The following is a 22694-nucleotide window of genomic DNA, read 5'->3' as shown; positions in this document are numbered from 1 at the left end:
GTTCCCTTGTGCATTTCTCCACATGTAGGGTCTACAAAAGCACATAGCTAAAATTTCCTCCAAATTGTTACCCCAAAAGGTGGGGGGAATTGGGGTCCCCACCAACAGTGAAAGTCTCTTCTTGATATTTGAGGGATTTTTTTTTTAGCTTAACAGAAGGCCTTTGCAAGGTTGGGCAACTTAAGGGATCTTTTACACCGCAGTATACCAGTCCTAACAGCACAGAGACTTCGGTTTTGATGAATAAGAGTTTTATTTAGAAATGTGCAAAGGTGCATGCAAACACACAAAATCAATGCAGCTTCAAGAACCATACAGAGCTAACTGAAAGAAAGATATGAAAGGTTGGATAGTGAGAAATGGAGAGTTAGAGGATGTGACAATTACCAGTCCTGAAGAGGTGGTTCCACAGAAGATGGAGATTGGCTCGCCAGGGTCTGAGGGCTATACAGAAAGCAGAGCTCTACTGTGTGTGTCAGAGCTTTGGTCTGTAGCAGCAAATTGGCTATACATGGGACTGATATTTATATCTGATTTCTAGCCTTGAGGGGTATTTGGTGCTATCCTGCAATGTAACAAAGATATCTATGGCCTGTTACAGACCGCCAAAATAAAGCTGCTTCAGGTCTCTTTGGAGGTATGCTATTTAAATGATGCATGGGTCCTAAGAGTCCGGAGGTTGCGCCAACGCCACGCTCCATTCCTAAGGACTGGAGGGCAGCTTTGGTGCAGCTTCCGGATTCTTAGGATGCATGCATCATTTAAACAGCATACCTCCAAAGAGACCCGAAACAGCTTTATTTTGGCAGTCTGTAACAGGCCTAAATGACTGATGGCTTTAACTTTAGAGTAAAAAAAAATTGACTGGATTTGAGACAATCCCTGGATGGATGGATGGATGGATGGATGGATGGGGAACACAGCCTGCGGTGAGAAAGAAATAGGCTCTTTAACTGATTTATGATGGGACTCAGTCCCAACGGAGAGATGATATGCTGAGTGTCTGGGGGATGACAGAGTGATCAGCAAACTCATTAAACTTTAGTGCTATCTAACATCCTCCACATGTTTTCGTGTCAGTGTGCTTTCCTGTGGGAAACTTTCTAGTGTTTCAAAGATCATCACGACCTTTTAAAAACATGCTTGGCTCTAGATATCAAAAGATGAAAATATGAAGCCCTATATTCAATATGGGTGGTGTAGGGTATGGTAACAAACTGTAACACATTGTCTTGTCAACATTACTGAGCATGATTCACTAACAGTGGGGCAGACTGCCACAGGGGATATATTGTGGAGTCTGGATGTAACAGACTTCAATTCAAAATTTTATGGAGATGTAGTGAATCAGTAGAACCATTAGCAAAGGACACCAAAATCTCTGCCATTATCTCTCCCCCGCATCCAAGTCCATCTTTGAACACAAGTCCCATGGTTCCTTATCAGTATCTGTTGTGGAACATGAGGAGGGTAGGAGAGTGGAGATAGAGCATGATGATATTGGTTATACTGTAGTAAGGTTTGATTTACTAGCATTCACATCAACTGGTATCTGAAAAATTGGAATAGTAAGATAATGTACCTCATAGATAATCCCAGTAGCAAAGAGAGGCACTTGTAATACAAGATGAGTGTCATTTGTAGTGAGAAAATATCCACCTGAAAAGGCAGTAGCTTGATTTAAAGGTTTATTGCCTACATAAAGGCTCCAATATTTGTACATGTCAGCGGTGGGAACAGCTAGATACATGTTTGCTTTGTCACAATATCCAATGCCTTCTGGCAATACTGTGGGAGAAAAATACAAAGAGGAAAAAAAGAGATATAAATATATATATTATAAAGTAACTCTTCCAAAATATGCTATACAAGGATGTGTATAAACTTTAGGAGATCTTTTAATTTTAAGCCCCCTAAATATGAAGACATTTGACTTTCAAGTGGGAGGACTTTTGTTTGTCAACACTAAGATGACCTATATGAACAGTCTTCAACTGGTGGTTCTATACATGATCAAATTCTTGGTTATGTCCCAGGCAGCTTTCATAGCTAGGTATTTGAGGAAAAAGTGAGACACATACAGACGTAGAAGTTTATCGCAAGAGGGAAAAAACGTCCCCCAATGTGTTCTAACGAGCACGAGCGTGCACGGAGCGTGATGGGAACCCGATGGGGCCCAGAATGCTAGTTTACTGCACGGCGGAATGCCGCCGTCGCCGCCGGGCGTTCCCATCGGGTTCCCGATGTATTCCAGGAGGCGCCATTTCTGGGAACGCTTTTGAAACTGTTCCCAGAAATGGCGCCTCCTGGAACACATCGGGAACCCGATGGGAACGCCCAGCGGCGACGGCGATGTTCCACCATGCGGTAAACTAGCGTTCTGGGCCCCATCGGGTTCCCATCATGCTTCGTGCGCGCCCGCGCTCATGCTTGTTAGAACATATCGGGGGATGTTTTTTCCCCCTTGCGATAAACTTCATTGTTTAGATCAGTGGTCCCCAAACTGTGCTCTTTAAGGGATTTTGAACTTCAGCTCCCAGAATCCCAGACTATGGGCCAACATGACTGAGGCTTCTGGGAGCTGAAATCCAAAATCTCTTAAAGGGCACAGTTTGGGGACCACTGGTTTAGATGCAGACCACATACCGAAGGTTATAGTGGAACCTAGGGCTGAAGTGGGAGATGAGAACATGCAGTCTGCCAGATCTTGTTTGGTTGCAACTTCCATCAGCTGTAGCCCCCAGTCACCAGATGAGAATGATGGAAGCTGCAGTCCAACAATAACTAGAGAGCCATATGTTTTTCTCCTCTGCACAAATGGATGGAAATTCCGACTCTACAGCTGGGTGATTATGGCTAAACAGTGTAATTAAGAAATAATATTTGCTTTTTATTTAAAGGCATTTGAATATATACTGTATATGACAGTATATCATTACAGTTTTGACTGAGATTTATTTTTTAAAGCTGTTCATATGGTTCATTGGCTCACCAACATAGTGTCACCTGTATCTCTGAAGTGCAACAAAAAGTAATAACATTTTAATAATGAAATAACAAAAAGTAATAACACAGAGATTGGCATCCATGATACATTGATATAACCAGTACTAATTGGTGACTTACCAATATCTGCAACTACGCATTCTATGTCTGCAAGATGGTGGTATAGCTTCTTCTCAGGACCCACATTCAGTGTGTAGTTCACATAGAGGGAATATTTAGTTTCATTCTTGTTTATATACTTTAAAAAAGGTGTTAAAATCATGAATTTGATAGTATTAGCTACAAAAAAAGACTGTTTCTTTTTTTAAAAATCTTGTATATGCTATTTGGGCTGAAGAGCAGGGTATAAATAAATATTGTTGTTGTTGTTATTATTATTATTATTATTATTATTATTATTATTATATCAATTTGGAAGTACAACAGAAATAAGATCATGACCATCAAACCACAAGACTGTCTTCTACCATTTTAAACAACATTGTAGGCATGTCTCCTTCAAGAGGAGAAAAGCTTTGGGAATATTAAACTAGGTATGATTTTTTAGAAGTTAGAGGTTAACTGGTCATGGCACACAACAACTTTGCCCAAAATATAGGGGACTTCATTTCCCATCATCCTCTACCAATGCAGCCATTAACTATTCTGTCTAGAGATTATGCAAGTTGCAGCACCAAAAAAAGTAACATGTAGGGCACTAGGTTGGGAAAGAAACAGAAATCTTTTGAGAGAACAAATTCAGCATTATATACTCAATGAGCGTCTGGTAGGCCTAGCTCCAAGACAGGCCTATTTTCTGCATGTTTGCCTAACAATGCAATGATCTCCTGCTGTCGCACTAACATTGCTACTATTGTGAATGATCAAGTACATGCATATTTACTGAATCAGGTTCATTAAGGATAGAAAAATATTTCTGTAGATTAAATCCCATGATAGCTTCATCTTAAGCATCACCATAACGTGAAGGTACAGAACAATATACAATGTCTGTTATGGCATGAATATTTCAAGCATAGAGCCCCAGCTGCATTACCTCTTTCTGGACAATGGGATCATCAAAAGGTACTTCCAGCCTAAAACCTTTTGTTCCGTTGGGAAAGGAAATATCGGAAATCTTGTAGCCCTTTTGTTCTGCTTCTTTGAGAGTTAAAGGTATGCCTCCTATTGTAAATGTTACCAGAGTGACATCAGGAAGGAAGACTCCCAACAGGACATCAAACTGTCGTGTTGATGGAACAGTGTCTGTCAAGACAAAAGGGAATTTGTGAACAGAAAGTCACAAGGATTGGTAGAATATAGTTGTGTTTTTTTTAACAGAAATCTTAGCGTTCAGCTTTACTTTGAATATGCAATCCCTAAATAAATATTATTATTATTATTATTATTATTATTATAACTGGGGGGAAGGATAGGGATTTGGGTATTTTTTAATGTATACCTTTTTAAACCGTATTTGTTTTAATACTGTTAATCCGCTTGGATTCCCTGCAATTAACCATAATAATAATAATAATAATAATAATAATAATAATAATACAAGAACAACATTCCATAAAATAACTCCCATTTAATAATATTTTGGGGCAAAGTAGCTGTTTTCCTGTAAACTGAGCTACGTGTCTTCTGTCATTAGATTATGTAAATCTACAACTACTGTATAAACTACAGGGAACATCTAGTAGAGGTAGGACCAAACATTTTCCTTGTAAAAGGAAGGATATTCTTTAAGCATACTTTTGGATATACTGTTAGATATTGTTGTCTACAGAGAAACATGATTGTAGCCTCCACTTTTATCTCTTAAGAACAGAGACCAGAAACCTATTTTCAATAAGGGATTAACTTTCATAGGTCTTCCAGGGAACACTAACATGTTTTGCCTTTATGAGATATATGTTATTTTTACAAGTCATCTTCCATCTAATTCTGCACCATAGCTGTTCCAACTTACTATTGACTACTGTTGGTATTTGTGGCATGAAGGGTGTAGTGATTGGTTTAATCACTGTATACTTGGTCAGCTGCCAGTCTGTATCTGTCCAGGCATGTTCCAAAAATAAGTCAATACTCCATGTCATTCCATAGACACCACTGGATACAGTGCTCTGAGGGGAAAGGAATAGAGATAGAAAATAATATGTTACAATGTGAACTTACATCCAGTGGGACTAATTACAGTGAAAACCCACAGTAACAATGAACCTCTCATTTGTTGTTCATAACTGCCCTCAAGTCAACCTGATTTCATGGCAACTCTGTGGATGAAACATCTCAAAGACTCCTTGTCCTCTGCTCAGGTCCTGCAGGCTCAGGCCCATGGCCTCCCTGACTGAGTCCATCCATCTGGTATATGGTCTTCCTCTCTTTCTCCTGCCCTCTACCTTTCTTAGCATCATTGTCTTTTCTAATAATTCATTCCTTCTTATGGTGTGACCAAAATACGACAGTCTCAATTTGATCATCTTGGCTTCCAGGGAGATTTCAGACTTCATCTGTGCAAGGGCCCATTTATTTGTCTTTTTGGCCATCCACGGGTATCCTCAGCATTCTTCTCCAGCACAGGTTTTGTTCCTTGTCCAGCACCAACAAGGGCCTTCTATGTGGCCTTAAGGAGACCCATAACCAGGCTTCTTCTTTCCATGTGTCAATCGTTGCTTCACATTTTTATATAGCTCTTCTGTGCATTGTCTCCATCTTTTTTAAATTTCATCATGGTCATGTATTATGATCATCCCTATCAGTTTAAATTCTCTTTGAGTTTCTGAATCTTGTGGAAGAGGTCTCTTGTTCTTCCTTTTTTGTTGCTGGCTTCTATTTCTTTGCATTAGTTGTTGTAGCCGTTTTCTCTATCCTTGAGCACTAACTGTTGGACTTTAGTATTTGTAGCTCTGATTTTGTGCCTGTCTCTCTTTTCTTATGCTTCTTGTTTTCCTTTGACTGCTTGAAGTGTTTTGTCCATCATCCATCGTTTCTTCGCTTCCTTTTTGGCCACTGATATCGTCTTTCTGCATTCCTCTTTGACTATTCCCCCGACTTCTGTTCATAATTTTTTGGGTTCCCGGTTGACTAGGCCTAATATTGCAAATGTATTTCTCCTTTTTTCTTTACATTCTGTTGAATGTTTTCCAGATCATCATGGTGATTGATTTTGTGTTCTTCTTCAACTTTATTCTAATTTTGGATATTAATAGGTCATGGTGTGTCCTGCAGTCTTTGTATGGCTTCAGCTTTGCTGCAAGAATGGAGCTTTTCCTTGTTCTGTTACCTATTATGTAATCCATTTGGTTTTTGTGTTGACCATACAGTGATGCCCATGTGTACAGTCTCCTCTCCAATTGTATAAAGAAGGTATTTGCTGTCATACTAAAGTCAAAACATATGGTATTTGCATGCAATGTGCTGCATTATCTTTGTACCACTGAACTGTGTTTAACAATACATTCACTAGTTAGGCAAGTAACCACAGGTATTGAACACTAAGACTATCTTTACCAGTTCAAAGGCTTAGAATTGTGACAGTACGTCTGGGGGGAAAACTGGGTTCATCCAAGATATCTGACATCGCTTCTGATGAATATATCAGCTCAAATACCTCTACAGGGAAGAGAATTACAAATTATGCCTCTCTGTTCAGGCATGCTGTGGTACACAGATCACAATTTACTTAGAGCATTTTGATCCACTTTAGTGGTGGAACATGGGTAAAAAAATGAACTCTCAGGTTGGATGGGACCAGGCCATTTAAGGCTTCATAGGTCCTCACTAATGCCAGGAAGACTTTAGTTTTTACAACAATATTAACATAAATGCAGTCACATCCTGGAATCATGTGCTCTGAATGCCCCAACTCCTTCAGAAGGAAGACTGCAATCAATGTTGTACAGAAACAAAGGTTTTATAGGCCAACTCATACTACACTCCAGCTTGTAACATCATGGGATCTGAATTCACATACATTCCCCAATGCATACAGAGCACATTTTGTGATTTAGCAGATATACCTGTCCTAATCCGACAGAGTTCTTTCCCCCTCAGTGTCTGTAGACAGTGAGAACAAGTGTTGAATTTTGCCCCCCCCCCCCCGCATTATTAAATTTGGATGAAGAGCAAAGTTTGCAGACTGTCAACACAAATATTAGTCTACTTTTGCCCTATAAACTTTCATAGTGCATATTACCTTAAATCTGCCCCCAGATGCTCCAATTGGGATTTTTATCCCAGTGTGTGTGTTATTATATTCCAATTTATAGTTGAATGTTGTAGGGTCTTCTATTCTTTTCCCTCCAACTCCCATTGATATATTAAGGGACCTGAAGGTTTGTTGTTGAAGGACCAATCTAGGAATCACAGTTGGTACAGTCCATCTTATGACAGCATCTGTGAAGCTGGTACCATCTGTTGATTTATAGAAGCAGCAAGATTCAGAACACTGGTGGATAAAATCAAGACAGTTTACATATTATATCAAGCAGGTACTGTTTTAATATTTATGAATCACTTTGTTAAACCTTGCCATGCTAGCCAAATCTCATGCCATGGTTTATAAAGGGAAATTGCAGCAAAAACAACCAAGTTTTGTAGTACCTTAAAGACAAACATTTTTATGGTCAGATAGGATCACTGCTAAGGTAATTATCCCTGTCTGCCCTGTATTTCAGTTGCCCCTTATTTCAGTTTCTAAACCCCAACTGCCCTTGCAAATATGTGTATATAACTGGCCAGCAATTTGAGGTGACATTTTAGATATCTGAAAAAGGTGAACAGTGCCCACAACAGATGATTCATAAAAGAATTGGTTAGCTGAAAAGGTCTCACAAGAGTCTTTGCTGCATTCATGGTAGCTAGCTCTGCTGGCAGAGGTTTTTCAAAGAATGACCAGCTCTTACAGGGGCATTCAAGTAAGTCATGTATTTTAGAATAAATCAGAAATACTTGCCAACAGGGCATGATACAGTGGTATCAATCATGAGGAGAAGCCATCTTTGTTTGTACATGGAAGTGGAACTGACTGTGCTCATAGTGACACCATCAACCTGTATGCAAAATATAAATGGTAAAGTCCTATCTGTCTGTCGGCAACATGGTAAGGATTAGAAGAATTCCACCTTTCTAAAAACTCACCACTGAATGTTCAGATTCATTTGTGTAGTATGGAGATCGAAGGAAAACTCTTGTCAGTGTATTATTGAAGCTGTAGCCTAGTTTACTGGCATCACTCACCAATGTTGTCTTTCTCCCTGAAGGAGAATAGAATATCAGCTGCCATATCTGATAGGCAACTCTTTCTGTCTAAAGGGAAAAGAAATGATCAGGTTGACAAGAACATTAAAGCTTTGATGCCACAAAAAGATTACAGGGCAAACATGTACAAATTTATTCAGACACAGTAGATAGGAGTCCATTTCTGTACATGTGTATTGTGTCAAGCCTAAACCACAAACCTCTGTGTTACGAAGACACAGATTAGGTGTCTCCATCCCCACAGGACCACATAATCAGCAAAAAGAGTTGGGTTCATTAGGATGGGTTTGGAAGTCTGGAAAAGTGACATTTTTTTGATTACACCTCCCAGAAGCCATAGGCCAGCATGCTCAGTAACTTTTCCAGGATGAGGAATGTTTTGTTATGCAACAATTATTTTTTAGAGGCATACGATAAAGGTGGACTGTCACTTAGTTGTAGCTATGAATGATTTATGAGAAATGGGGATAAAAACAAGCAGTGTGATTTTCTTTCATGGCAACCCAAATCAGCTGCCTGAGCCAGATGTCTAAATTAGTTACTTTCTTCAACATTTAGGTTTGGTCCGGAGCTTAGAAAAGTGGGTGTTGTGTATGAGTGTGTAGAACCATCACTCTCAGATTCTCTCAGCTTGCTATGGTGGCAGAAATAATTCTGGGAGTTGTAGTCCCAAAGAGTACACAATTTCTGAGGACCGTGGTTTGTCTTATTAAACAAGAGTTTATATTTTCAAGTAGGGATGTACTTGGCTATATGTTGACCTCATGTATAAGTCTAGGCCAGGTGTTGGGGTCAAATTTATGGATTTTGATATGACCCATGGATAAGTCAAGGATAAAACCTAGAGATGTATAACAAAGGATAATCTTGAACTAAAAATTTCCTTTCCACCTAACTATTTCACTGGAAAATAGTTGTGAGACTTTTGTAAGGTTTTGTATGTACAGCACCTTGGGCTACTTTGGCCACAGTGGCATATAAGCAATTTAAACAAGTACATATTAGCTTCATCCCATAACAGAAACACACTCTTTGAGCATACAGTTTGATTTCAAACATGCTACAAAACTTCAAAAATTACTTTCTCCAGGGGGAGAAGGAGGCAACATGCAATTAAGAGTCTGAGGCCCCATCCAGACAGGCCAAAATAAAGCTGCTTCGAGTCACTTTGGAGGTATGCTGTTTAAATTATGCATGCATACTAAGTGTTCGGAAGTTGCACCAAAGCTGTACTCCAGTTCTTACGACTGGATCGTGGCTTTGGTGTGGCTTCTGGCTTCTTAGGACGCATGCATCATTTAAACAGCATACCTCCAAAGTGACCCAAAGCAGCTTTATTTTGGCTTGTCTGTATGGGGCTTGAGTCACATTTAATACTAATCTAGCTAATCTTTTCATTCTCAATGGCCTGTTACAGACTGCCAAAATAAAGCTGCTTCGGGTCACTTTGGAGGTATGCTGTTCAAATGATGCATGCATCCTAAGAATCCGGAAGCTGCACCAAAGCTGCACTCCAGTGCTTAGGAATGCAGTGTGGCTTTGGTGCGACCTCCGGACTCTTAGGACGCATGCATAATTTAAATAGCATACCTCCAAAGAGATCCGAAGCAGCTTTATTTTGGCAGTCTGTAACAGGCCATAGTGTTGTAAACTGTCATGGGAGAATTTAATGCCCTTTAAATTGGAATATGGATCTATTATAAAAGTAATAACAGTCCCTCTCCTACCTCAGGAAGGGCCGACATCCATTTATGAGTCTCATCATTGGAAATCACAGGGACGTCACTCTTCACTGACACCTTGACATGGGATTAGAATTTCTTCAGTACAGAATTCAACAGGCTCTCAATGAAGTCCTAATGCATTCCTGCCTTGTACATTCTTTTTAAAAAGATAAATTAAATGGCTAACTATTTTCTATTCATTGTTCAGAGAGGGAAGGGTTACATTACCATCTAAGTTTACATTACAGGAAGCTACTAAACTGAGATTTACTCTTAGGTGCCGAGTGAGACCAAATTGGAAGAATTATCAGTCAAGAATTATTGGAAAGGGTGACCCAGCCTCACCCACTTTAGCAAACATTCCTCATAAATGGGGATTTTACCTCCCCCCCCCACACACACATGCACACTGATCAAAGCTCCCCAGCCTTTCTTTTTTACATTTGTCCACAGATCTCCTACATAAAACAGACTTAGCAGCAGCAAAGACAGGGCCAACATTGCCAAAAACTCCCCATCCCAGGTTGTATATAAATTTTTTGTGTTACCTTACCTCCATGTAATTTTCTTCACACACAATCTCCCGTGGAGCCCATGAGAAGTAATGACAGCTCATGATACGCTGATAAGTTGTAGATGCTCTCATGTCTTCAAATGATGACACTTTGATATTTACAGTAAGAGAGAACTTTTCATCCCTCTGTAATTATTTAGAACACAACTGCAGTTTGTATCTTCATGCAAACAGAAGCTATTTCAAGAATCCACAGAACCTCTGTGCACATTTATCACAGAGCTTGGGAAACTTACTTCTTTAGACTGCAACATGCAGAATCCAGCAGCCAGCCTAATAGCCATACTGTAAGCTGTAGTCCCAACCTCACCCCCCTTGTAACTTTTCCAAACTCTAGTTTATCATTCTACAGCCCTTCTAGGGCTCCAGAAATGTTTATATATTTATATAATGCATCCAAACAATTACCTTTTTTAAAAAAGTCAGTACAGCTTCTCCTAAACATAGCATGTGCTAACTCAGGTTTGATTACTACTGCCTTCACAACTGTGGCTTTTCATCAGCTGTGCCCCTCTTTTCCACACCCTGAGCCCTAATCCTTGCTCCGATGCTAGGTCATACATTGTTCATACTAGAGTCCTTACTGATACATAGACAGCAGATGAAATATATGGGGAATGTGTTTCTCTGGATGTTGTTGGACTTCCAGAGAAGTGAATGGGGAATGTGTTTCTGTAGATGTTGTTGGACTTCATGCCCTATCATCCTTCACCATTGTCTATGCTAGCTGTGCTGTTGTTAAACAACATTGAAACAGCCACATTTCCCACATGCTTATTATCAAGACAAGAACTACTATACATATATTTATCCTGTTTTCTAGTGTTCAAAATGATCCAATAACTAAACTTTCTAGAAGGCCCTGAGGATAATGGTCAACAAAGATGATTGTGACATTTTCAGAAACAACCATGGGTTTAACTCTGGTGACCAACCTCTTCCTGAAATGCTTAGTACAAAGCATGAGGCTCCCTTCTATTTGCTATTCTATCTTTAACACAGTGGCTCAGATCCATCATCACTCTAAATCCAAGCAGCAGATGATGGTATTTCTTTCTGACCCCTTCCAGACTGCCACTCTCTGCCCTGCCACCCATACAACACAAACAGCAGAGAATAGACATCCAAGGATACTTCACCTCATCACAAGCAGAGTGCATCTAACTACAGTGTGGAGGAGAGTTCAACATTATTCATCTTCCTCATGCTTTTTAAAATAATCTCCCCAGGCAATGTCCTAATAAAAAACTTGTGATTATAAAAAATGTTTATTTCAATTTAAAACCATTTAAATAATCAATTTTTAAAATGAGAACCAGCTGCCTCCAACATGACATTCAGGCCAGAACTTTCTAAGTTCTTACTGTATCACCAAAGACAAAGCTTACTTATCCTTGGTAAAATGGATACAGTACTTTAAGGTTAGCTTTAGTCACACTTTTATCAGAGTATTCTTTGGTTTCACCTCATTTGTAACATGACAACCAAGAAAAGAAGCCCGAAAGATCCGATTTCCCCACACATCTTCTGACAGGACATAGCCACAGCGAGCTTCCACCTCCTTGTCAGGCAAGACGGTGACACCTGAGTGATCTAGAGACACAGCAGAATGTTAACTCCTATCAGAGATAGTAACTAGGCAGTTAGTTCAGCCAAATATTTCAACATGACATTTAGAAAATGATGCTTTCTTCTGTGATAGCTCAGCATTCATGATAATTCACAATATTAGATATTATAATACTTTAAGCCTCAAATGCAGTATTTGTGGCTCATTTGACCTCTGTTTTGGTTTTTAAGACATTGTTTTCAGTACCATGCTGTTCCAATTTAGTTGTTTTTCATTCATTGCGAGTCTCAACCAAGGATGGGCATTTTTGGAAATGGCAGATTAAGCTAACGGATTCTGAGATGGACCATTTCACTCACCATAAGCATTGTTTGTCTTACTATGAACGATAAAGATCCAGACACTCGTCTTATTCAACAGACATGGAAGCACAGGATGGGTAATCTAAGGCACGGTACAGACCTCGCAAAAAGGGAGGCCTGCCGGTGCCTGTTTTTCCTCCATAGGGAAGCCACAGCCGCCAAACCGCGTGGCTTCCTTGCGGAGCTAAAAGAACCCATGAAAATGGTGTACTCGTGACATCACTGATGCAGCGCGACGTGCGGACACTATGCATCCGTCACGTCACAATGGCAGAGCCCACATACATGGGATACCGCCATTGTTACGGTGCCATGCCATACCAGAGTAAGCCCTATTCATTTCAGTAGAATGTTACTTTCATAGCCATGCCACATTTATGAAGCGAAGAGACAGTATTTTTCTGCCTCCTTGTCCAAAACAATGAATTACAACTCACCCATTATTTCTATCCTGAGGTGTTTTTTCTGAAAAAATGATTCATCCAATTTCATCCAAAACATACTGGAAAAACAGGCAGTTTCTATAAAACCTAGAAAGGGGGTTGAATAAAACTACAGTTAGAGTAGTAATATGAGATTGGTCATTTGGAATAAAGTCCATGAAAATAACTGGTGGATAATTGGTAGTCTTCCAGTCATTGTTGGACTTTGACTCAGACTAATCCTAAAGAATGGTCTAGCATGGTGGGAGTTGTAGTTCAGCAGCATCTAGGACATAGGTTCCACACCCTTGCCCTATATAATTCCACCAAGTCTGGTGGTTCATGGAGTAGGAATCAATCCATCTCACCAACCTGGGGGTGCCGGCACTTGTTGAATCCTCCCCGTTCCAGAATAGAATGAAATGAACAGCAGGATGATTCTACAATTGAGAAAATTGAGTGTTAAAAATCAAGAAACAGAACAGATCAGAGTTGTTGCAGGTGTTTTTTTAGGACAAGCTTCAGACACTAGTCTAAGTTACTGTACCTGCAGAGCCATTGTTTTGGACCGACCATCCTTCCAAGGGATTGAAAGCAAGCAAAGTCCTCCAAACTCCACAAATTCTTTCTACAGTGTAGGTGCTCATTGACACAAAATAAACTAAGGAAAAGAAAATAAATGTTGAAAGAAGGATACTGAGTCTTCTTTATAAAAGAAGGCAAAGCTTTGTTCCTCTTTGAATTTGAATTAGAAGCAGGTGCTCTAGTAGCTATTATTAATCATTGCAGGGGGTCTTGTAGATTTGAATTCAGTTCCCTGGACCAAAGTTTTGAATCAAAATTCTTGGCATTTCCCCCCCTAGTAAGATGGATCCATTGAATTCAGTGAGAGCCACTTACATAAGCAAAGTTAGGATTAATCAGTACAGCTCCTCAATCATGTGTTTTTCACACCCCACATACAGAAATTAAACAGGCACAACTTTCCCAATTGTTTTTAATCATCATTCTAGTAAAACAAGAAGAATCAGTAGTACTTTGGGTGTTGAACCATGACTCTGGTGACCAGGTTTGAATCTCCGCTCAGCCATGGAAAACCACCAGGTGACATTGGGCAAGTCACATGCTCTCAGCCAGAAAGGAAGACAAAAGCTAACTCCCTCTGAACAAATCTTGTCAAACAAACAAACAAACAAACAAACAAACAAACAAACATGTGATAGGTTTGCCTCAAGTGCCCCATACCTTAGAAATGACCTGAAAGCACACAACAACAAAAAGTAAAACAACAAGGGTGGACAACTTTGGGGCTTTCCAAAAGTGGTTGGGCTGGAACCCTTACTCAGTATAGTCAACAATGAGGGACCCTTGGAGTTCAAGTCCCAGCAACATCTGGAGGGCTTGAGTTTTGCCACCCCAGGAATAAAAGCTGTGCTGTATCAGTTAAATGTGGCATCTGAAGTTTGCTTTAAAGATACAATACAGGAACACCACCAGTAAAATAATGGCTCAGCTAGCACCATTCTTTGTTAGGAAGCCAATGGCTGGACAAAGATAATAATAATAATAATTTGTTTTATTTATATACTGCTATTCCAAAGATCATAGCGGTGAACAGCAAGTAAGCTAATTTGCCCCCAACAGTCTGGGTACTCATTTTAGCGACCTCGGAAGGATGCGAGCTTGGGCCCTTTTGCTGGTCTTGAACTTGCAACCTTGTGGTTTTGAGTGAATGGCTGCAGTACAGGCATTTAACCACTGTGCCACCAAGGCTCCATAATCAGCTGTTGAAAAACAAATTGTGTGGAGAAGGGTCCCTTTGTGGCCTCCAGCCATATGTTTTAAGTTCAGAGCTACTTTTCATCTGTTGTGGAGGACTGGTAATTCTGAGATTATGTGCATAGAGCCAGTGTGGTGTAGAAGCTTGAGCACTGGACTTTGACTCTGGTTGCTCACACACTGCAGATTTAATGCACTTTGATACCACTTTAAATGTCATGGCTCCATCCTATGGAATCCTGGGATTTTTAATTTGTTGCGGTACCAGAGCACTCTGACAGAGAAGGCTAGGTATCTCACAAAACTACAAATCCCAGAATTTCACAGAATTGAGCCATGGCAGCAGTGTCAAACTGCATTAATTCTGCAGTGTAGATGAAGCCCAAGGAGACTCCGGAAATCAAGGTTTGATTCCCTGCTGGGCCATGAAAACCTGGTGATAGGTTCGCCTTAGGGTTGACTTGTAGGTGCAGAACAACAACACATACTCCCCAAGAGCATTAGCACACATAAGCCTTGTCTGCAATACTTTAGTCCAAAATACAATTATAACATAGTCTCTGCACATTTATTCTGATGTTATTCCTATCTGTTTCACTGGAACTTACTCTATGGTTAGTCTGTAAAGGATTGTAATTTTACATAAGAGTGGGCCATAATGCCAAGTAGATAAGCACTTGTAATGCTGCAATCCTAAATGTATTTATTTTGAAGTATAAAAAAGGGGAAGGAAAAAGTAGTCTAGTGGTACCTTTGAGATTATCTACTTTATTTCAGCATAAACTCTCATGGGCCCATTTTTCTGGATGCCTGGAGCGCAGCCCAGACAGGCTAACATTTATGCACACGTGGCAGGGAATGGGAATGTGAAACCTAACACAAATGAAAAATATGCTAACACAGTGATGGGGTGAGAAATGTAAATCTTAATGAGGATTAAGATGTGCAAAAAAGACATAGGTGGGTAATATGTACATCCAAGTGTAGTTTAGCAAAGAAAGACATGTACAGCCGAGAAAAATTTAAGCTAGGAGGGAGGGCAGAAACACACAAACATACAGATAGTCAGTGGGAGGTAGATGCAAATAGTTGGGGGGGGAATCTTGTTCAAAGAGTGTTTGAGAACATATAATAGAGAAATACATACTGGTTCCAGGAAAGCTGGTTCTGTTGAAGGCAGAGACTTTTCTAGAAGAAGATAGGAGTCATAGTACACACAAATGACATGTGTGTGCTAGGAAGTAACTCCCACTGAATTCCAACTTACTTCCGAGTATACATCTTCCGAGTTTACTTCTGATTTACTTCCGAGTATACATCTTGGGCCTTGGCCAAAAGTAGCTACTTTCTGCCTTTTCTCCATTTAGATCTACCTTGTTAATTCTACTTTCTTTGAACAGTAGTGTTGCTTTGAAATCTGTGTTGCAATGAGGTGTTCAGAAACCTTTGCCCTGATGGAGCATAGACTATTTTTAGGCCTCTGTTTGGAGACAGAAAAAGGCACAAACCAATGAACCCATGTAATCAGAGATTGAAATACAACATTAAAAAAATCACGTTGGGGTGTTATTTTCTTAGTTCTTTAATGTTTGTAACCACTGCCTTAAACAATAGAACTCTGTGGGTTTTTCCCTGTATGAAAATTAAAAGCATCTGGTTTTTAAAAATATGACATAGTTGTTTCATTTTGTTTAAAAAGAAAACCCTGGCTTGATCTAACTAAATACCAGTACTGTATCTCTAATGAGTTACTATTAATATGTGGGAAAGGCAATCCTCCAAAGCCAGTGTAATGTCAAATAACTGGCAGGATCATGCATTTTATTGCCTAAAAGTGACAAATAAAAATGTCAGGATTATAAAAACAGTATTCATTGGACAAGTAATGGCCCATATAGATGTTCCCTACAGCCATTGAAACTAGATGGAATCTTCTTGTGGTTAAAGTTAAATTCCAAGGGGTATGATCTTTTTAAAAGCTTAAGTTATTTGAATGTTGGTGTGTATGACTACAACACAAATACTACATGCAAAAGATGCCTGGGTAATCATACACTGGCTTAGGAGTTGGACGTTTATAGCTCATATGCACTTTTAGGAGTTCATAAATAGTTGGGCAAATAACTCAGGCAGTAAGTTCAAATACTGAAAACAACAATAACAAATATAGTGGACCCTTTATATCATGGATACCAAAATCCATGGCTGCTGGAGTCCCATAGAATAGTAAAATGATATCCCTTATATAAAGTGGAAAAATCCAAATTTGCATTTTGGTGTTTTTTTTAAATTTCAAGCTGTGAATGGTTGAATCTGTGGGTGGTTGCAGAGGATTAATTGTACTTAAGGGTAGTGTCACTAAACACAGACACCCCAACAACCAATTTACAGCACAGTTCTTTACAAGTCTACTCAAGTTTAAATCCCACTGTATCTAGTGGTGTCTGGTCAAACATAAGTGTAGCCTTAGCCTAACCACAGACAAAGGAAAACAGGGTTCCTATTACTGTGACAATTGTTATTAATTCTACACAGGTGCAGTTTATCATGTCGGAATTTTTTTTAAAGGCACAGTTGTCAAAATTTACTATTTTGTATTAGAATTATTACAATCTATTGCTTTGCAAACTGTGCAGTCAATAAAGTATTATTGCAAAAGCCAGAAGACTGCTATACCTTTCTAGCTGTTGTCATTGTAATAAAGTACAACACTTCATTTCCCACTATTTTCTATTAGTGGGAAAACTCGCATTTAATCTTTAAGGCATTGTTAGGACTCGCCACTGGATGTCTCCCTTCTCCACCTTTGTGGGAAATATTTTCTCTCTTTCAGGGGTATCTTTTCTATTTGTAAGTGGGAACAAGCATGTCTAGGTCTGAATTAACCTGAACTTGGAAGAATGCAGACCAGCATGATTTTTCATACTAAGGTAAGTTTCTAAAGCAAGATGAAAGTCAAGCTCTTCTTAATTCATGTTGCTTTCATGCTGTAGGATAACAGAGCAAAGACAAATATTCCAGACTAATTCAGAGTGATTCTCTGAATATTAAAGGACAAGGAGTGCTGGTTTATCTTGCCTAACAAGATGGGGGACTGGGGGCTCCTCTTCTTCCTCCTTTTCTTCTTCTCCTGTTCCTACTCCTCTGCTTCTTCCACTCTTCCTCCTCTTCTGGTTTTGACCAGAAAGGGAAGCACATTTCTGCCATCTGTCTAGGAATAATGCCAAATGTCCTCCATTTTTATCATGCCTAAGAATCATGCATTTATATGAATTTTTTAAAAAAAAAACATCATTTTTTGCGTGTCCTCCATTTTTTTAAAAATGTGTCCTCCATTTGAAAATTTTGTCCTACGTTTGTCCTACATTTGTCCCAGTTCGGAGGTCCTGACTTATGGCAACCCTAAGTAATAGTAGTAGTAACAATAATAAATATAGCCTTCTAATAATAAATACACCCCATTGCCCTACAGCTATGTAGTTTTGCAAACACCTCTGTTTCTGTTTTCTGTTCAAAACTGATGATCTCCCCCCCACACACACACACATTGTGGGCAAACCCCCACATGCAAAGCATTTTCTCCACGCAGAAACCTCTGTTTTCAAAAACACACTTTTTTGGTGCAAAATTGCTGTTTTACTGGAAATGGTAGGAGAATTGCATGAAAGGAGTCAAGCAGATAGGCAGGAAACAGTGCCCCTGAAGCTGCTTCTTCTGAGAGCAGGTCAAGACCCTGCTAACTGCACTGGCTGTTCCCAAGGCGCCCCCGTATGCACATGCCATGACTGCATGGCATGGCCTCAAGCTGTGCTGCTGTTTTTTTTTTTAAATGTTTGCCCTCATCATGCACACCATCGCAGGAACACACCGTTGGTGATTGCCTCCGGCCTAGAAGTTATCCCATTTGATGGCTTCCCCCTTTGATCATACGCACAGTTGCACCTGCTACTCTCCACCAGGACAGGGCATCGAGGCAAAGGTGTTGCCTAAGAGGGATGCCGTTGCGGACAAATAGAGAACAGCGCATTTTGGAGGAAAGGCCACAACTTTATTAGCATAACAAAAAGTATAGCAAAACACATAAGGTAGGGTTGGCTCCAATGCGTGAGGTCTGGATCTGCCATCCATCAGCCCAGTGCTGAGTGGATGAACCACAATGCTTGGTCATGGCCAAGCTTCGGGATGGCAAGGGATTTTCATTTACGCTCCTGTTCCAACGATCGCTCAAGCGATTGATCGCATCTCCACAGGCAAAGGTGAAACACTGGCAATGCACGATCCTGACCCCTTTATCTTTCCCTTCACCATTTTCACCCCATGCTCTGTCTTGGACTGTCTGGTTTGTGTACGTTGTACTTACAGCTATTGTCACACTTTCTCTTTTTTCCACTACCGCCCCAACCGTTGACTCAGTTCTTTTTAAATGTTCACCTGCACTGATTCATTTACGCACCACTTTAGGGTTAGGGTTAGGATGGAGCACTCTTTTCGGATTAGTCTCACATCGGGGCATTTATATGCAGGGTTGAAGGTATGTACTTTTCTGGGAGGAGTAGTTTCTTTCCGCTTCTTTTTGGTCTGGCTTTCTCCCCCTTAGCATGGCTGTGGCATGGTTTCCAGCTGCCTCAGAGGCTTGCATCATCTAAATGCCACATCCCCAAAGTGGCCTGAAACAACTTCTTTTGGCCTATCTGCTTGGGGCCACAAACATTGTTTTTCCTCCTCAAAAAAACCACACCAACAATTTCCACATCAAAAATCCAGGTGTATTTCTCATGGCTAATCAAGAAATGAATCTTTATGTTTATTATGTTGAACTTTATAAGGTGAAGAGAAAAGAGGATATATTTTGTGGAGAAAAATGCCTAGAAGAAATTTAAGATAGAACAAAGTAGAAAATAATTAACACTTAAAAGAAACCATAAGGAGCAGGAAGCAAAGTATATGTTCTTTGTTTTTTAGGAAACAATGTCAGAGGGACTGTCTATATTGTGTTTTGTCTGGGGGGGGTGGTGGTAATATGTGGTTGTAAGTCAGTGTAAAGTAAGGTCGATGTTATATGTAGATACAATGTAATGTCGTTAATGTTTGTGATATAGTAACATTGTAATATGTGGAAAGTGAAAAAAGTAATAATAAAAAAAATCCAGGTGTATTTCTGTGAAGAACAATGTCCTGAAGCACTTTGGGATGAGCAAATTGTGAGTGAAAACAGCACAAATTTCTAACAACTGTTAGATTCTGATGGGGCTTCCATTAATGTTGGGAAACTTTTGGGTCGGCGGGGGGGGGGGGGGCAATGAAATGAATAACAGTGAATATTCCTTCCATTCCTAGAACATACCGATCGGTACTGAAGATGTGTGTAATATTCTTGCAGGCATAGTTTTGACTGAAATAATTTAAATCTCCTTTTAAATATAATTTTATTAGGTATTTTAATAAAACATATATAAAAAGAACATATATTTATACCAATCATTCAAAACATACTAAAACAATATCCACAACAAAACAAACATTATATAGCTAGGGATACCCCAAGCAACATATACATATCATACATTCCTCATTCGTTAGTTCCTTTCTACCAGTCTAACGTTTATACTAAATCCATACAGTTGTTTGATTATCTGTTAAAGAATAACATATTTATGATTCTATTTATACTTGCACTTACATGCTTATAATTTACCTTACAATCTTCCTTTGAAATATATGTAAATATGTTCATACAAAACCGATCTCGCTAATATAAAGTTAGTGCCGTTGGATTCTGTATTTAAACATCATTTGATTTTCCAACTGTTACATTAATATAAATCAGACTGAAAAAATTCAACTTAAACGAATTCCATTCCCAAAACTGCATTCTCCCCCCACACTTTCTGGAGATACATAATTATATTATCCCAATCTTCTTTATAGGAGTTTGGCAGTTCATTTCTGATTCCTCTTAATCTGTAAGTGGCTAGTAAACTACACAATTTTGAGGGAGTATCAATATGGTTTAAGACAAAGGAAATATGAGCATGGATATGATAACTGTAATGTCAAAATGTGTGCTTTCAGTTTGGAAGTGGACCTCCCTATAGCATGCTGTTGCAAAGAGTTTTCAAATATTTGAAGGTTCGCCTTATTTTGTGGAAGAGCTTTGCCCTACAGCATGCTTTCATTGCTTAGCTGGAATGCATGAAACACTATTGATGTTTCTGAGGTTGTGCAGGATGTCTTTAATTTACTTTTAATTTACACAGCCATTCTACACACAAATGAAAATGAGGGTCTCATGACTTCTGGCCAAAGCACCATCTCATTTTAAAATATTCCTGTCAGGTATTTCATTCTCAGCTTGGAAATGTGGCAATGAGTGCAGCTGAGTAAGGTAAGAAGGATCAACATGTGGGTGTTTATGTTTTTAAGTACACATGTGTTCCATTTGTGGAATTCTATAGTAGAATTAATTGGCCTTTTCTCTTTCAAGCCTGTTATCTGCATCAGCAGACAGTGAAACAACTGCAATAACATACTTTCCAAATGTCCCACTTTTCCAGTTCCAATAATAATAATAATAATAATAGATTTATTTCTAGCCCGCCCAATCACGAAGAATCCGGGCGGGTTACAACAATAAAATACAACAAATTACAATAGAGTTAAAAAATCAAACCCTAGACCTACACCCCCCCCCCCCCATTCCCAGTACTAAAACAGAAATAAACAGGAATAATATTAAAACATTAAAAACATTAAAAACATTGAACAAACCAAAAATAGGCAGAAACATTGGCGGGGGAAATAGACAGATGAGGGGACAAATATCTCTATATCTGGGGAGGGTAATTAAGTTGGAAAGGCCTGCCGGAAGAGATCCATCTTGAGTGCTTTCTTAAAAGCTGCCAGAGTGGAAATGTGACAGATCTCCTCCGGCAGGTCGTTCCATAGTTTAGGAGCAGTAAAAATATCCCAGTTCCTCTCTTGTCTTTCCACTTCATCCCTTTGTCCCTTTGTCCTCAGTGGCTACAAACTGAGTTCAAAGTGGTGGGAAGGAGAGGGTGGAATCTTGCCCTTCTCAGTAGCCCCATGCAAAAGCAAACTGCTGCAGCCTCTCCTAGCATATTCTTCATCTGTGTTCTTCACCATTACCAGTTTTTACCCTGCTGTCCACACTCTGATGTTGCTTGGCTACATGCGTCCCAGTTTTCATGTTGGCGGGTATGTGATAATCTTGAGTGACTCAGAAAAAAAGAATGACATTTTTAAATTCAGAAGTGGACAGCCTTTCTTTTTTGGAGGCCTTCCTAATGCTCCTTGATTTTTATAAAAAAAAAAGGACATTGTGGTTTTCTGCTGAAGTTCAGTAGCAAATTGCTAAATGCACCAAAATCAGTTGGAAAGGAAATTATGGTGACTGTGATATTGACTATCCAATTGACTATGGTGTATATGGTGCATTTGTTTACCTTATGAGATAGTGACTATGAGCTTACACATATTAAATAGTTGATATCACAGTAGGTATCATATTAATATAAATCAAGTACATTTGAGGTCCAATTGCATATACATTTTCATTTTGTTATTGTTTGTTGTGTACTTTCAAGTTGTTTATTTCTTATGGTGACCTTAAGGTTTTTTTGGGGGGCAAATTTCTTCATAGAGGGTTTGCCATTGCCATCTTCCAAAACTGAGAGATTGTGACTCACCCAAGGTCACCCAGTGGGTTTTCAAAGCCAAGTGGGGATTTGAACCCTGGTCTCCAGAGTCATAGTCTAATGCTCAAACCACAATACCATGTTGGTTCTTCATAAATTTTAATACTAATAAACAAAACATGAGTGAAACAGTTATTTGTATTAATAACACAAGGGAAATTTGGCTAATAATGAAATTAATCTTTCTAAATTCAGTTTTAAAATGGTACTAAATCAGTTAGAAGATAGGAAGTTGCTATTTGTTAGTAATGAATGAAGATTTATTTATTTATTAATAATAAAGATACTGTTTCCAAAT

At 39.3% G+C, this 22694-nt stretch overlaps 1 pseudogene across 1 annotated transcript in view; it reads right to left on the bottom strand.

Annotated features, from left to right (window-relative positions):
• Positions 1-21888, bottom strand: part of LOC149305220 (uncharacterized) — a 28517-nt pseudogene extending 6629 nt beyond the window's left edge. The window contains exons 1-13 of the transcript XR_016271789.1: positions 21828-21888; positions 13450-13563; positions 12918-13010; positions 12014-12141; positions 10528-10674; positions 9978-10049; positions 8131-8298; positions 7946-8042; positions 7187-7404; positions 4961-5114; positions 4043-4251; positions 3127-3244; positions 1583-1788 (exon numbers count right to left, since the gene is read on the bottom strand). The product of XR_016271789.1 is annotated as an uncharacterized LOC149305220 (transcript). The remainder of the gene's footprint in view (positions 1-1582; positions 1789-3126; positions 3245-4042; positions 4252-4960; positions 5115-7186; positions 7405-7945; positions 8043-8130; positions 8299-9977; positions 10050-10527; positions 10675-12013; positions 12142-12917; positions 13011-13449; positions 13564-21827) is intronic.
• Positions 21889-22694: the final 806 nt, after the last annotated feature.

Source organism: Sceloporus occidentalis, unplaced genomic scaffold (assembly GCF_023333645.1).
Source record: "Sceloporus occidentalis isolate IW3139 unplaced genomic scaffold, rSceOcc1.0.p SCAF_12, whole genome shotgun sequence".
Taxonomy (NCBI): Eukaryota; Metazoa; Chordata; class Lepidosauria; order Squamata; family Phrynosomatidae; genus Sceloporus; species Sceloporus occidentalis.
Note: the sequence above shows the minus strand (reverse complement) of the source record. Positions and strands in the feature narration are given on the sequence as shown.